Source organism: Geotrypetes seraphini, chromosome 7, assembly GCF_902459505.1.
Source record: "Geotrypetes seraphini chromosome 7, aGeoSer1.1, whole genome shotgun sequence".
Classification (NCBI taxonomy): Eukaryota; Metazoa; Chordata; class Amphibia; order Gymnophiona; family Dermophiidae; genus Geotrypetes; species Geotrypetes seraphini.
This window is the reverse complement of record NC_047090.1, coordinates 83,026,300-83,040,810: the sequence shown is the minus strand read 5'-3', so window position 1 is coordinate 83,040,810 and position 14,511 is coordinate 83,026,300. Positions and strand designations below refer to the sequence as shown.

The 14,511-nt window shown below is 45.9% G+C and overlaps 1 protein-coding gene across 4 annotated transcripts in view; it reads left to right on the top strand.

Annotated features, from left to right (window-relative positions):
- The window catches only part of STRN3 (striatin 3), a 317,039-nt gene that overhangs the window by 128,854 nt on the left and 173,674 nt on the right, over positions 1-14,511 (top strand). The window lies entirely within an intron of this gene.

Genomic DNA, 14,511 nt, shown 5'->3' with positions numbered 1-14,511 from the left:
TTAACGCGCGTGACTTTTCATCACGTGTTAACCCTCGTGCTGGCCTAAAAACTACCGCCTGCTCAAGGGAGCTGGTAGCAGCTAGTGCGGCTGGCGGTTTAGCGCGCGGTATTATGCGTGTTAAACCACTAGTGCGGCTTGATAAAAGGAGCGCTTGGTGGTGTGGAAAATTAAATGTGTACTATTTTTATTAGTTAATTATTATTATTTTCCAATGCTCAATATAACTTCCTTTTTTAAGGTTTGACACTTGTGCCAGAATATTTTTACTAAATTTAAGAAGTATCCAATTCTAGAAGTGAATAATTAGATATTCGCCCTCTTTCAAATGGTATGGAGGTTTAAAAAAGGGAAATCTGTTAATGAAGTCATTAGGTTCAATCTAGCCATTTATTTCTGCATGAATTTAAACAACTAAAAAAAAAAAAGTTAAATATAGCTCATCCAGTCATACAAGAAACGGCTCTACAGCACCTCTAATAATGTTTTGATCACTAGGTTCCTTCCTGAGGTCTCACTGAAATAGATGCGATCCCACTTCCAGACCTCTTCCACATAATTTATGGAGAGGTGTTACTGAGCCTTGAAGGAGACCTGTGTGATTGCACTACAGCAGGGGTGTCAAACTCAATCACATAGGGGACTGAAATCTGAAACACAGGCTAAGTTGCAGGCCAAATTTTTTATTAAGATACTTAGTCTTAGTAGAAGTATAGATCCTTCCTCACCCTGAGACATCTGTGGCGCGGTCAAGCACTTGTGTGGAGCGCCCTGCTCCTAACTAGCTTTCTGGGACTGGGTCCTTCTGCCTGCAAATGGATACTGAGGCAGCACGGTGAGGAGCTTGAAGCGCCGCTGGGTGTGGGGCAATGTGTTCAGGTGCTACACAGGCACTTAGATGCAGCACAGTCACCGAGGGCCACATAAAATGGCCAGGCGGGCCTAATTCGGCCCCCGGGCTTTGTGTTTGATGTGTGCACTACAGCATAACAAAAAAGTAGCAGATAAAGATCAAAGTGAGAGCTAGGCAAAACAGTTTAAGTAAAGATGCAGGTAATAATTAACAATGTATTAAAAATATTTTATTTTTTTTGCTTATAACGTCATTTGAAAGCTGCTTGATGTTAATACAACTTTAATTTAATTCTTTATAGTGTGTGTGTATGGGGGGAGGGGACAACACCTACGTCAACAGTAAAGTTAGAATAGGGTCATTAAATCCAGTGGCGTACCTAGTATATATGATAGCCAGTGCTGATCATTTTTTGACAACTCCCTCCTCTATATAAAAAAGTTATTTTTAGTAATAATCCATGAGTCACACAACAATGGTGTACCTAGGAAAAGACAGCATCTTAAACACTGTGGTGAGCACTAGAACACCAACACACACACTGTTAATCTAAACAAGCCAGATCCTGCACAGTCAATCGATCCTGTACAGTCGATGCTAACAGAAAGCCATGTCCTTTTCATACACACAGAACACAGATACAACCTTGCCCAATATGGAATAATCACAAACTAAAAATGGAAATATGTAGACAAAAGTTAAACTGAACCAAGAAACCAGACTCTGCATGCAATGCAACACCACAGAAACATTGACATGTCCCCTAATACTGTGCAAAATATAAAGACAGTAGTTATAAATTTGAAAAAACTGCTACATAACAATCACCACTTTACAAATTAACAAATAGAAATAAAACAAATAATGAGAAATAAAAAAATACCATTTTATTGGACTAATCCATTTTTCAATTAGCTTTCAAGAGGCCAAATCTTTCTTCAAGACAGTACAGTATACTGCTGTTATGGTATTAACATAAGAACATAAGCAGTGCCTCCGCCGGGTCAGACCATAGGTCCATCCTGCCCGGCAGTCCGCTCCCGCGGCGGCCCAAACAGGTCACGACCTGTCTGAATCACCAGAAGGGGCTCCCTTGCCACTTTGGTTTCTCATTGAAGTCCTGTCTTCCCATCGTAGTCCTAACCCTCCCGTCTTGCACATGCACGACCTGTTGGGTTTCTATACTTATTACCTGGTTAGCTTTCTATACCTGTGTTACATCCCAGCACCTCTCTCAGTATCCCACGATCCCTTTATCCCTCAGGAATCCGTCCAATCCCTGTTTGAATCCCTGTACCGTACTCTGCCTGATCACTTCCTCCGGTAGCGCATTCCAAGTGTCCACGACCCTTTGGGTGAAAAAAAACTTCCTTGCATTTGTTTTGAACCTATCTCCCTTCAGTTTCTCCGAATGCCCCCTCGTACTTGTTGTCCCCTTCAGTCTGAAGAATCTGTCCCTATCCACCCTCTCTATGCCCCTCATGATCTTGAAGGTCTCTATCATATCTCCCCTGAGCCTCCTTTTTTCCAGAGAGAAGAGCCCCAGCCTATCCAACCTCTCGGCGTATGGGCAGTGTTCCAGCCCTTTTACCAGTTTCGTTGCTCTCCTTTGGACTCTCTCAAGTACCGCCATGTCCTTCTTGAGGTGTGGCGACCAATACTGAACGCAGTATTCCAGATGTGGACGCACCATCGTTCGATACAATGGCATGATGACTTCCCGCGTCCTGGTTGTTATGCCCCTCTTTATGATGCCCAGCATCCTGTTGGCTTTTTTCGAGGCTGCTGCGCACTGTGCAGATGGCTTCAGTGATGCATCCACCAGCACACCCAAGTCCTTCTCAAGTCTGCTGTCTCCCAACAATGCCCCCCCCCCAATTTGTAGTTGAACAACGGGTTCTTTTTCCCTATATGCATGACCTTGCATTTTTCCACGTTAAAGCGCATTTGCCATTTGTTTGCCCAGTCTTCCAGCTTGTCCAGGTCCCTTTGCAGGTCCTCACACTCCTCCCTGGACCTAACTCTACCGCACAGTTTGGTATCGTCTGCAAATTTTATAACCTCGCACTTTGCCTCCTTTTCCAGGTCATTGATAAATATGTTGAAGAGTAACGGCCCCAGCACCGATCCCTGTGGCACACCGCTAGTGACTCCCCGCCAGTCAGAATATTGGCCCTTCACTCCGACCCTCTGCAGTCTACCCGACAACCAGTGCTTGATCCATCTGTGCACATCCCCTCCCACCCCGTGGTTCCACAGCTTCCTAAGCAGCCTTTCATGTGGCACCTTGTCGAAAGCCTTTTGAAAATCGAGGTAAATGATGTTTATGGGTTCCCCATTGTCCACCCGACTGCTTATTCCCTCAAAGAAGTACAGAAGGTTTGTTAGGCACGACCTTCCCTTACAGAATCCGTGCTGGCTTGTTCTCAGTAGGCCATTCCTCTCGATGTGCTCGCAAATGCCGTCCTTGATCATAGCTTCCACCATCTTCCCTATAATTGAAGTCAGGTTCACCGGCCTGTAGTTCCCGGGGTCACCCCTCGATCCCTTCTTGAAGATAGGTGTGACATTCGCCAATTTCCAGTCCTCTGGTACCTCACCAGTTTTCAAGGATAGGTTGCAAACATGCTGGATTGTGCCTGCTATTTCTTGTCTTAGTTCCTTCAGAACCCTTGGGTGGATCCCGTCCGGGCCCGGTGATTTACCGCATTTTAACCTGTCTATCTGTTTGAGGACATCCTCCTTACTTACCTCTATGTGCTCCAATTTTTCAGCCTGTTCCCCACTCATGAGCTCCTCTGAGTCCGGTATATTAGATGTGTCTTCGCTCGTGAAAACCGACGAGAAGAACGTGTTCAACCTCTCAGCTACCTCTTTATCCTCCTTAATCACTCCCTTCCTATCCCCATCGTCCAACGGCCCCACCTCCTCTCTCGCTGGTCGCTTCCCCTCTACGTAACTGAAGAATGCCTTGAAGTTTTTCGCCTCCCTGGCCAGCCCCTCTTCGTATTCCCCTTTCGCTTTTCTAACCTCTTGGTGGCATTCCTTTTGGCATTTCCTGTGCGCCTGGTGATTTTCCTCCGTTGGGTCCTTTTTCCATCTCCGGAAGGATACTTTTTTGTCATTTATTGCCCTCTTTATTTCAGTTGACATCCAAACCGGGTCCTTTGATCACTTGTTCTTGCAGCCTTTCCTGAAACTGGGGACGTACATTCTTTGTGCTTCCTTAAGGGTGTCCCTGAATAGGGTCCAGGCGCTTCCCACAGTCTCCATCCTAAAGATGTTTCTGAGCTTCCTCCCCACCATTTCCCTCATAGCAACATAGTTCCCTTTCTTGAAGTTGAGCGCAGTTGTTGCGGTCCTCCTTACTATGGGTGTCCCCCTTTCTAATGTGAATCTGATCGCGTTGTGATCACTGTTGCCTAGTGGTCCTCCCACTTCTACCCCTCTTGCAGGCCCCCCTAATCCGTTTAGGATGAGGTCAAGAGTAGCACCCCCTCGCGTCGGTTCTTTGACTAGTTGCTCCATGAAGCAGTCCCTCACAGCTTCTACAAATCCTGTTTCCCTAGTGCAGTTGGAGTGGCCCGTACTCCAGTCTATTCCCGGGTAGTTGAAGTCCCCCATCACTGTTACACTTCCAGTCCTGCATTCCTGTCTCAATTCCGCTTCCAAGTCGTGTCCGACTCCTTCTGGCGTACCAGGTGGGCGATAGTACAGCTCCAGTTTTATGCCTGCACCCTTGTTTCCCTGCAGTTTGACCCATAGCGATTCCAGCCCCTCTGCCTTCGTTGCCATATCCATCCCGACTGAGTGGATAGAGATGAAACAGCAGAGTTACTGAGGCATATTTGCAACCTGTCCTTGAGAACAGGGGTAATCCCGGAGGACTGGAAGATAGCGAATGTTACGCCGATCTTCAAAAAAGGATCGAGAGGCGACCCGGGAAACTACAGACCGGTGAGCTTAACCTCTGTTCCAGGGAAGAAGGCCGAATCACTGATCAGGGAAGGTATCAATGAGCATATAGGAAAACATAATCTGATGAGATCAAGCCAGCATGGTTTCTGTAAAGGCCGATCATGCCAGACGAATCTACTGCATTTCTTTGAGGGGATAAGTAAACAATTGGACCAAGGTGACCCCGTAGACATCGTATATCTAGATTTCCAAAAAGCCTTCGACAAGGTGCCCCATGAACGCCTACTGAAGAAACTGTAGAGTCACGGGGTGGAAGGGGACGTGCACAAATGGATCAAAAATTGGCTGGCGGGCAGGAAGCAGAGGGTAGGAGTAAAGGGGCACTACTCTGACTGGATAGAGGTCCGCAAGGGTCAGTGCTGGGACCATTGCTGTTCAATATATTTATTAATGATCTAGAAACGGGGACGAAGTGCGAAGTTATCAAATTCGCGGATGACACAAAACTCTCCAGCAGGGTCAGAACTGTTGAGGAATGCATAGAACTGCAGAGCGACCTGAACAAACTGAGTGAGTGGGCAAAAAAATGGCAGATGAGCTTCAGTGTGGAGAAATGTAAGGTCTTGCACATAGGGAAGGGGAACTCCATGTACAGCTATACGTTGGGAGGGAGGGTACTCGGGGAAGGCAGCCAAGAAAAAGATCTGGGGGTATTGGTGGATAACACAATGAAGCCGGCAGCGCAATGTGCAGCGGCCTCAAAAAAAGTGAGCAGAATGTTGGGCATTATCAAAAAAGGTATCACTACCAGAACGAAGGAAGTTATCCTGCCACTGTATCGAGCAATGGTGCACCCACATCTGGAATACTGCATAGCAATCAACATAGAGACTTAGCGTTTGCTAAAAATCTGGATAATTCTGCTCTCTCTTTCCCCGACCCTGAAGAAAATTTTGGTGGGGGAATGAGGCAGACCCGGTTTAAAGCTAAGTTATTTACTATGCACTAAATAGAACTATAGAGACCATTATGCTTTATAAATAATGCACTGACACTTTATAAATTTTTATAACTTAGTACAAGACATAACAAGAAGTTGCACATTAGTTCAATATTCACAAAAAAATGTTCCAGTGAGGACGGCTACCACACTACTTTATTGTGTGGCATTCTGAGGAACTATTGTGATTTGAACATATATATAGGGGAGGTCTGACTTTGGTTTACATTATTTTGATATCTTTGTGCAAGTTTGCGATTTTGCATGTTGAGAAAATAAAGCACGTACTGATTTAAGACACTGTAGACAAAGGAAACATTTTCTAACTAAATTATTTATCTGCTGTTGGAAGGAAATACATAGTACAGTCTAAAATGACAATTAGTAACTCTAGAAAATCTTTTAACAAGGAACGGTTCACCAAATTCCAGAAAAACTTTATCAGGAAGATCCTGATGTTCTGGCCCAAACCAAAGTAATTTAGTTTTAGTTGGATTCAACTTCATCGGGGATTGAGATGACCAGTGCTGTAACCTTGGGATACAGGCACAAATGTTTGATGAAAAAGAACTCCGATTCAAACTAACTTCCTGTAATACGAAGATGTCATCAGCATATGTAAAGAGAAATTTCCCTTGGCCCAAAGAAAAAGTACCGTATTTGCCGGCGTATAAGACGACTGGGCGTATAAGACGACTGGGCGTATAAGACGACCCCCCAACTTTTACAGTTAAAATATAGAGTTTGTTATATACTCGCCGTATAAGACTACCCCTTCTTCCGCACACCTTCTGCACAACAAATAAAACTTAAAAGAACATCAGAATTTATTTCAACAATTTTAATTCAAATGTTTACTTACCCCCTCCCCCCAGAGCTGCACAGACCCGACATGTGCACGCATTCCTATAGCAAAACCTGGTTTATTTATCTTTTTAAATAAACTGGCTAAGAAAAGACCTTATTATCACCAGACCCCCCACAGTTAGGAAGCGGAGCAGAAAGGATAAAGCCCGCCGGCGGACCCACTACTCACCGGACGAGCCGGAACAGCGCTCCGTCTAACCACCACATCCCGGCACCGGCTCCCCTCCCCCGTAGCACGCCTCGCTCTCCGAACCCCAGGGCGAGCTTAACCCGGCCGGCAACACGACTTCAATCCATCGCGCGGGCTCACTGGTGGGCGAGCGAGCTTAGTCTCCTCTCATTGGTTGCGCTTTGACGGCCTGCTGCGTGGTAGGCGGAGGCAAAAGGTGAGGCGGGCTGGTGGGCGGGGGAAAAGTGCAGAAGGCGGGGCCCCCGGGCTCTGGTCTGAAGAAGCAGCAAATTGTACCCCTCCCACACCAGTTGGGTTTTGTAAGCAGAGCCGACCCAGGGGCGTATCGTATAGAACGTGATTCTGGCTCCAGATCCTCCTGTTTGCTAATATTTATAGGTGAATAATGATTTCCATTATTTGGGGAATTAGCATCGTTTATGTCAGACCAGCTTGGATCGCTAGTAACAGTGCTTAAACCTTTAGTTATTAAGGTTTCCTTTAACAGTATTAGAAGTCAGAGAAGTCAGACAGGAGGTAAGGAAGGAGATGTTAGGGCATGTAAAGTAAGGGAATGTAAACAGTACCCGGCGTATAAGACGACCCCCGACTTTGGGGAGGATTTTAAGGTACTGAAAAGTCGTCTTATACGCCGGCAAATACGGTACTCAATCTAGTCATATAGTATCAGTGACAGTGGGGGGATCCCTGAGGGACACCACAGGTTGGAAACCAGGCAGAATATGTTTTTCCATTAAAGTTAACTATATATGACCTACAAGCCAGACAGCCTCGAAATCAGCTCAAAACCTTGCCATCCATACCTAATTGAGAGAGAAGATTATAACATTTTTACTATATGCTTTCTTTTTTTATCAGGAGACTTTTCTGCAATTACTGCTCACCTAGATGTACATGATATCTTCCCCAGTAGACAGATATTGGTCCTCTTTTTATAGTCACACAGAAGACCAAATTGTCTCTTTATTAAATAAACTAAGTTCATCCACCTCTAGACCCTTGTCCTCCAATCATCTTTCAAAATCTTCCTTTAGAGGCTGCTAGATGAAATTACATCTTTAATGAACCATTTCTTAGATCATAGATTTTTTTTTCTTCATCCATGGAGCAGATTATGTTCACTCCACTAATAAAATCTTCCACATTAGATCCTCTGGTTCCAGCAAGTTACTGTCCAATCACTAATATTCCAAAATTAATCAAATTATTAGAGTCTATAGTATCAAAACAACAACTCTTGAGTTACTGAACAAATTTTCTGTACTACATTCTTTTCAACATGGCTTTCGGCCATTAACCTGTCTCTAAGGTCCAAAATTTGTTAAGCAAAAAGTGCTCTGCAGTTCTTTTACAATTTGATCTGTCTGAAGCATTCAATGTTATAGATCATGATATCTTAATATCCCCCCTCAAAAAAAAAATAATTAGCTAAAACATCTGCATCCGGTACTTGAAGATGTTCAGTCTTTGGTAAAGAAGTTAAAGATCTCAATAGCCTAAGCAACAAGGATGGAGCTTTGTGTAAAAACAAAAAAAGAAGCTATATCATAGGTAGACTCAAAATTAATAGCTAAGGGAAAAGAATTCAGAGTAAGCTACTTCTTTCTGTGTGAAAGAAGAGTCTTCATGGGAGTGTAAGGTAGCAAGTATTAGAAAATTTTGTGCCATGGATATTTTATAGTAAGATTTTCCAGTTAAGACCTCCTGTCTAAACTTTACAGAATTAAGAATCAATTCTAAATGGTATGCTTGGGCCTCAAGAAACAGGAGGATGCTTATAGATAAATATTAGAAACATAAAAACATGATGGCAGATAAAGGCCAAATGGCCCATCTAGTCTGCCCATCCGCAGTACCATTATCTCTTTCTCATAGAAACATAACATATATCAAATATATTTGGAAACCACAAATTGGAAAAAATGAAATAGTTGAAGAAGGATATTTTTAGACCTTATAGTATTTTCATCTCTCTTTTTGTTTTTTTGAGGCTCTTTACATCAATACTGTCTCCTGCTCTGTGTGGTCTAGTAACTCCAGAAGCCCTTGGTCTGCTTGAATTCAATGACAGTGAAGCTAGCTTTAAATAGATATTTATTTGTTGGCCTGGTGCTATCCCAAGAATAGCCATACTGGATTAGACCAATGGTCCATCTAGCCCAATATCTTGTTTCCACTAGTGGCCACTTCAGGTTAAAAAATAGTATCTGTGACTTTCAGTATAGTCACTAAACAATTTGAAACATACATTGTAGCTCTGGAAAAAATATTATTTATTGGGATTTATTGACTGCTTTAATGAAGAGATTCACTCATGGTGGTGCGGAGCTTGGCATAAAACTTAAAATTTAGTTAAAGCATAACAATATGGAAGATGCTGCTCATGTCAGCGAACATTTAAACTGGTACAGGGGGGGGGCAGAGAGGAGGAGAGGCCCAGGCGCCCCGCCCCCCGTGTGGATGTTGTCCGGGGCAGTTTGTCCCCCTTTACTACACCACTAGGGAGGGGAGAAGGGATGAGATGGTCTCCATAAAGCGGAGGGGAGGGAGATGGTGCCTATGGCGAGGAAGAGAAGGGAGGAGATGGTGCTCATAGAGGGATGAGGAGAGGAAGGGAAGATAAGAGAGAATATATGGTGTATGTGGAGGGGAAAGGAACAGAGAAGATGGTGCCCATAGAGCGGAGGGGAGACTGGAGGAAATGGTACCCATGGATGAAGTGGAAGGGAAGAGAGAGAAACCAGATATATATGAGGAGGAAGAAATAATGGAAGGAAAGTTGAATGTGAAATATGTATATAGGGCAAGAAGTGAAGAAGAGAGGAGGAAAGAAATAGTGATTTGAGAGGATGCCCTGAAATAGAAATCAGAGCACAGACAGAGGAGCAGAACCAGAAATGGGGAACAACATGTTCTCAAACAAATACAGAAGAAAAGAAAGTTAAGCAGAATCTCAGGTCAGGTCATTCTTGGAAGGACGACGGGCTGGGGCCTGGCGTTGTGGCCGACCCCGGCCTCCAGTGGATCGCTGCCATCTCGGTTGAGATCTCCGCATGCCCAAAAGATAAGCAGGGATGTTACTCAGATTTTCCCTGAGGTAGATTTTGATGCCCCGGTTTCATCTGCTGGAAGTGGCGTTCCTGCTTATCTTTTGGGCATGCTGAGATCTCAACCAAGATGACAGCATTCCACTGGAGGCCAGGGTCGGCCGCAACGCCAGGCCCCAGCCCATCGTCCTTCCGAGGGTGACCCGTCCTGAGATTCTGCTTAACTTTCTTTTCTTCTGCTTTAGGGAAAAGCTCCCTTTCCCCAAAACAATGTACAGTCCCTAACAAACATTAAGCTGTCTCAGCATTTTCTCATCCACTTACTGTGATTCTGGAGCTCTGCCTTCCTCTCTAGGGTCTTTCATGTGGAAAAAGAAGATTCTAAAATTTCAACTTTCTACCTATAATTTTATCCCAGATCCTTCCTCCTTTACCTTTTTATGTCATTGATAGTCATATGTACCATGCCGGCCAGCTCCTTCCCAGTACCTTTCCACTAGTCGATATTGTATGAGAGGTTATTTGCACATGTAAGTGGCCACTTACTCAGAGAAATAGCTAACTACCTCCATGTATGTGCATTCATATGGCCTAAAACTAGGTGGTTTCTTATAGAATCAACTTCTAATACATTTTGGAGCTCAGCTCTAGTTTTCAAAGGAACATCTCAAAGTTAGGCCCTTAAATTCTTTGGGGTCACTATTCAAAGAAGAAAGGCTCCTGCCCACTTAAATCCGGGAGCTTCCTCTCTTGCCCAATTTGTTCTGCAGCTTCTCTGCATGCTATCATCTCAGTTAATTCTGCTTGTGATTTGTTTTATCTTCCTAGTTCTTTTTGATTTTTTTTCACGGATTTGTCCACGTGCTGCAGATCAACTTGGTGCGAGTGATCTTTCGGCGGGAGATCGCAGACATTTTAAAGTTGTCTGTTTCCGGAGGGTACTCTTTAAGCCTGAAACTGCAGTAAGCCCTCTGGACAGCCTGCAGATTGGATCAGGTCTCCAGGTTCGGGAGCCATCTCTCCCCTGGTTCGTCCGCAAAGGGGTAGAGCACAGGCTGCTGTGGTTCCGAGGAGGTACACTGGGATCAGAACTGCTCCGCGTGTCTTCCCTGATTTCCCTGAGGGGTCCTGGTGGTCGTGATCTGTGGTGGCAGGGAAGGTGAAGCCGTCAGAAGACCTGAAATATCCAGTTTATTCAGCTCCTGAGGTACTGATCTCCTTGCTTGTACTGTGTTTACAGGCTGCCATAGACTTTCATTGCATCACATGTCTCTGTGGTGCCTGTGAGTCACTGAGTTTTCTGGATTTGGGGGGTTTCCCTGCATGCCCTGATTCCCCCACCTTTAAAATCCTAATTTCGCCATTTTTCGCATTTTCCTGTGTTTTTAAAGGCAATTTTTTTGTCAAAATCGGCACCTGCGGCGGCCATCTTGGATTTTCTTTGAAATTTTAAAATTGTATTTTTTGTGGACTTAGAAACTTTGTTTTTGCTCCAAACTTCACAGATGGCCACCTCAGGACAGGATGGCATGGATTCATGCCTTAAATGTGGCGGATGGCTTGCAGATTCGCAGCCGTGTGCCGCGGCCCGCGAGGGGTGTAAACTGTGCGTGGATGCCGCATTATCCTCCGGGGAGGTTCTAATTGCCTCTGATTCCACCGGTGATGCGTTTCCAGCGTCCAGGATGCCAAATTTGGGTGAGGAGGGCGCTTCTGCGAAACGCAAGTGTAGTTCCGGAGATAAGTCTCATAAGTCTTCAAAACACTCCAAATTGGAGTCCCGCAGATCGGCCCTGGCCACCGGGGACTACTTTCCACCTGAATTTGTGGATATGATGTATCAGGCTTTCATGCGAAAGCGGGCTGTGCCTGTGTCCCCTCCTCAGACTCCGGTGCCGGTGCGACAGGATGTGCAGCCTTTGGATTCCAGCATGTCAGTCTGCTCTCTTGCTGGTCTGCCGGAAAGCCAGAGGCAAGTTCCTGATATTGCCTCACTGCCTGCATCAATTTCTATGCTGTTGCTGTCACACGGCTCTTTGGTGGGCTCAGCTGATGTGGCTAGCCTAATGGATATTGGGGATTCCCGGAGCTCTGAGGTCCACAATTTGGGTGAGGATAAGGCAGTGCGCAGGCTATTTAAGTCCAGTTGCCTTCCTGATCTTATTTCTGAATCCCTGCGGACGTTGAAACTTGATTCTGACTAGAGAGTTGCGCGGGGACAGAAATCTCACCCGTCCCCGCCAAAATCCCACCCGTCCCCGTGAGGAATCCCACCCATCCCCGTGAGGAATCCTTCCGTCCCCACCTGTCCCCGCGAGGAATCCCCTCCGTCACCACCCTTCCCTTTAAACTTCAGAAATAGTTATTTTATTTAATTATGCTACTAAATTAAAGGCTCTGGTAGAGACCCATTTACAAATAAGCAAAGAGACTTTATTAATTTGGAAATATTAATTGGGAAGAATACATACTTTGTAAATGAGTTTCTACCAGAACCTCTAATGTAAATATATAATATAAATACTCAGCTGATGAGAACCCACAAACTGTCAGCTGAGGACTTCCTTTGCAGTTGGCCGGGGGTCCCTTTTGCCAAGCTTGGCAGGCAGCAGTAGCGTCCCTGAGTCACAGATGCTGGCACCTCAGTGGCTCATGGATGCTGCCAGCGACTGCTGCGCTTGGTGGAGGGGAGTTCTGGCCATCTCTAGAGGAGGTCCTCTGCTGGCGGTGCTTGGGGATCCCCACCAGTCACAGCAAGGGTCAACAAGTACTTCAACACTGTAGAAATAAAACCAGAAATGCATTTCCTTTTCTTTTGAACACAAAACAAAGACATTTGCCAAATACATTTCCCAAAGCTAACATATTTTAGTCAATAAATTCCGTTTTTTACCTTTGTTGTCTGGAGACTTATTTTTCCATAAAGTTGGTCCCAGTTTCTTTTTTCCGCTTTCCCATCTTCTGTAAATTCTTCTGTTGCTGTCCATTGGTTCCCCCTATCATGGTCCAGCATTTATGTCTTTCTCATCTTTCGTGCCTGCTCACCAGCCCCATGCCCAACATTTCTCCTTCTATCACGCCTCTCCAGCACTATGCCACATCTCTCCCTCCATTCCCTTCACCACTGTCCAATATTCCTCCCTCTTGCATCCCTTTCAATCTGTCCCATTGTTCCCTTGCCACATTTCTCACTCTCATCTTTTTCTTCCCTATCATATTCTGTACCTTCCTCCCTTCGACCAAAAATTCTCCTCTTTCTTCCATTTGCCGTGTGTACACAACCATCTCTCTTTCCTGCTCATTGACACATCCACACCCAATTCTCTCTTTCTATTCCCTCCCCCACCTCAGCATCTCTTTCCCTCCCTTCTCCCTCTATTCCCTCCCTCCCATCTCTTTCCCTCCCATCTCTTTCCCTCCCTTCCTCATGACTTCTGTGTCCAAAAATGCACTCCCTTCCACCACTTCATTCGAGTCCAGCCTGCAGCAAGCCATATGTAGCCGACCCAGAAGTCTTCCCCCGAAGTCAGAGCTGACATCGGTGGGAAGGCTTTGCATCAGTCTGGCGGCGGCTGAGGTGTCAGGTGGGAGGGGGTAGATACTGGATGTAGGAGGTGAGAGGAGACAGACTGTAGATAGAAATGGGGAGGGATCAGACACACTGGATGAAAGGGGAAAGATAAGACAAGCTGGAATGCCTGGGGAGAGAGAAAAAGACAGATGATGGATGTAAAGAAAAGGAGAGGGGAGGAAGACATTGAATGGAAAGGAGGAGAAGGGGAGGATACGGATGGAAGGGTGGAAAGAGAAAGATGGAGCAGACACTGAATAGAAGGGGGAGAAAGAGAAATGAAGCAGATGCTGGGCTGAAAGGGGGGAAAGATGGGCAGATGCTGGATGGAAGGGGGAGAAAGAAGGGTGGATGATGGATGGGATGACAGAGGGGGCAGAAAGGAGGAAGAGAGGAGACAGATCAGATGCTGGGCAGAAGCAGCAGACAGAGGGGCAAATGCTGGATGGAAAGAGGGGGAGGGGCAGATGCTGGATAGAAAGGGATCTCAGGTCAGCATCTGAATGGCCGTGCAAGTCTACATGGGTCCAAATGGTGCCACACACTGCTAGACCCCCCCCAGTCCATTGTGCTTTCTAGAAGCCAGTATTGTGGTGCAGCCTGGTCCCTGCTAGGTTTTCTCCCCCTAGAATGGGACAGACTATGCTTTTGCCGGCAGAGGCAGAGTGGTGAGCCTGCACGATGGCACAAACTAGCCCCCTCCCCACCCCACGTGTCCTCCACCCAGAACAGGACCGAATCTGGGTTCCCAGTGGCTGAGCAGTGAGCCTACCAAGGCATCCCCTACCGAGAATGGAACCAACTCTGCATTCCCGGCCTTTGTATGAGGGAGGTCTGGTGCCCCAGAGTAAGAAGACTTAAAGAAGACTTAGAGCCATAGAGCACGAGACTCCCACGGGGATGAAAACAGCCTACCTAAATTCTGGCGATGCAGGCATGCAGTTTACAAGTCCGGCGTCGCGGCAGGAAATAGCCATGCTGAGCAGTGAGCTCAGCACGTACACAGATGAAAGCCTTGCTTGCTGATTGATCTGGCGGCCCCGCCCCGCCGTGCCGCCAGACATC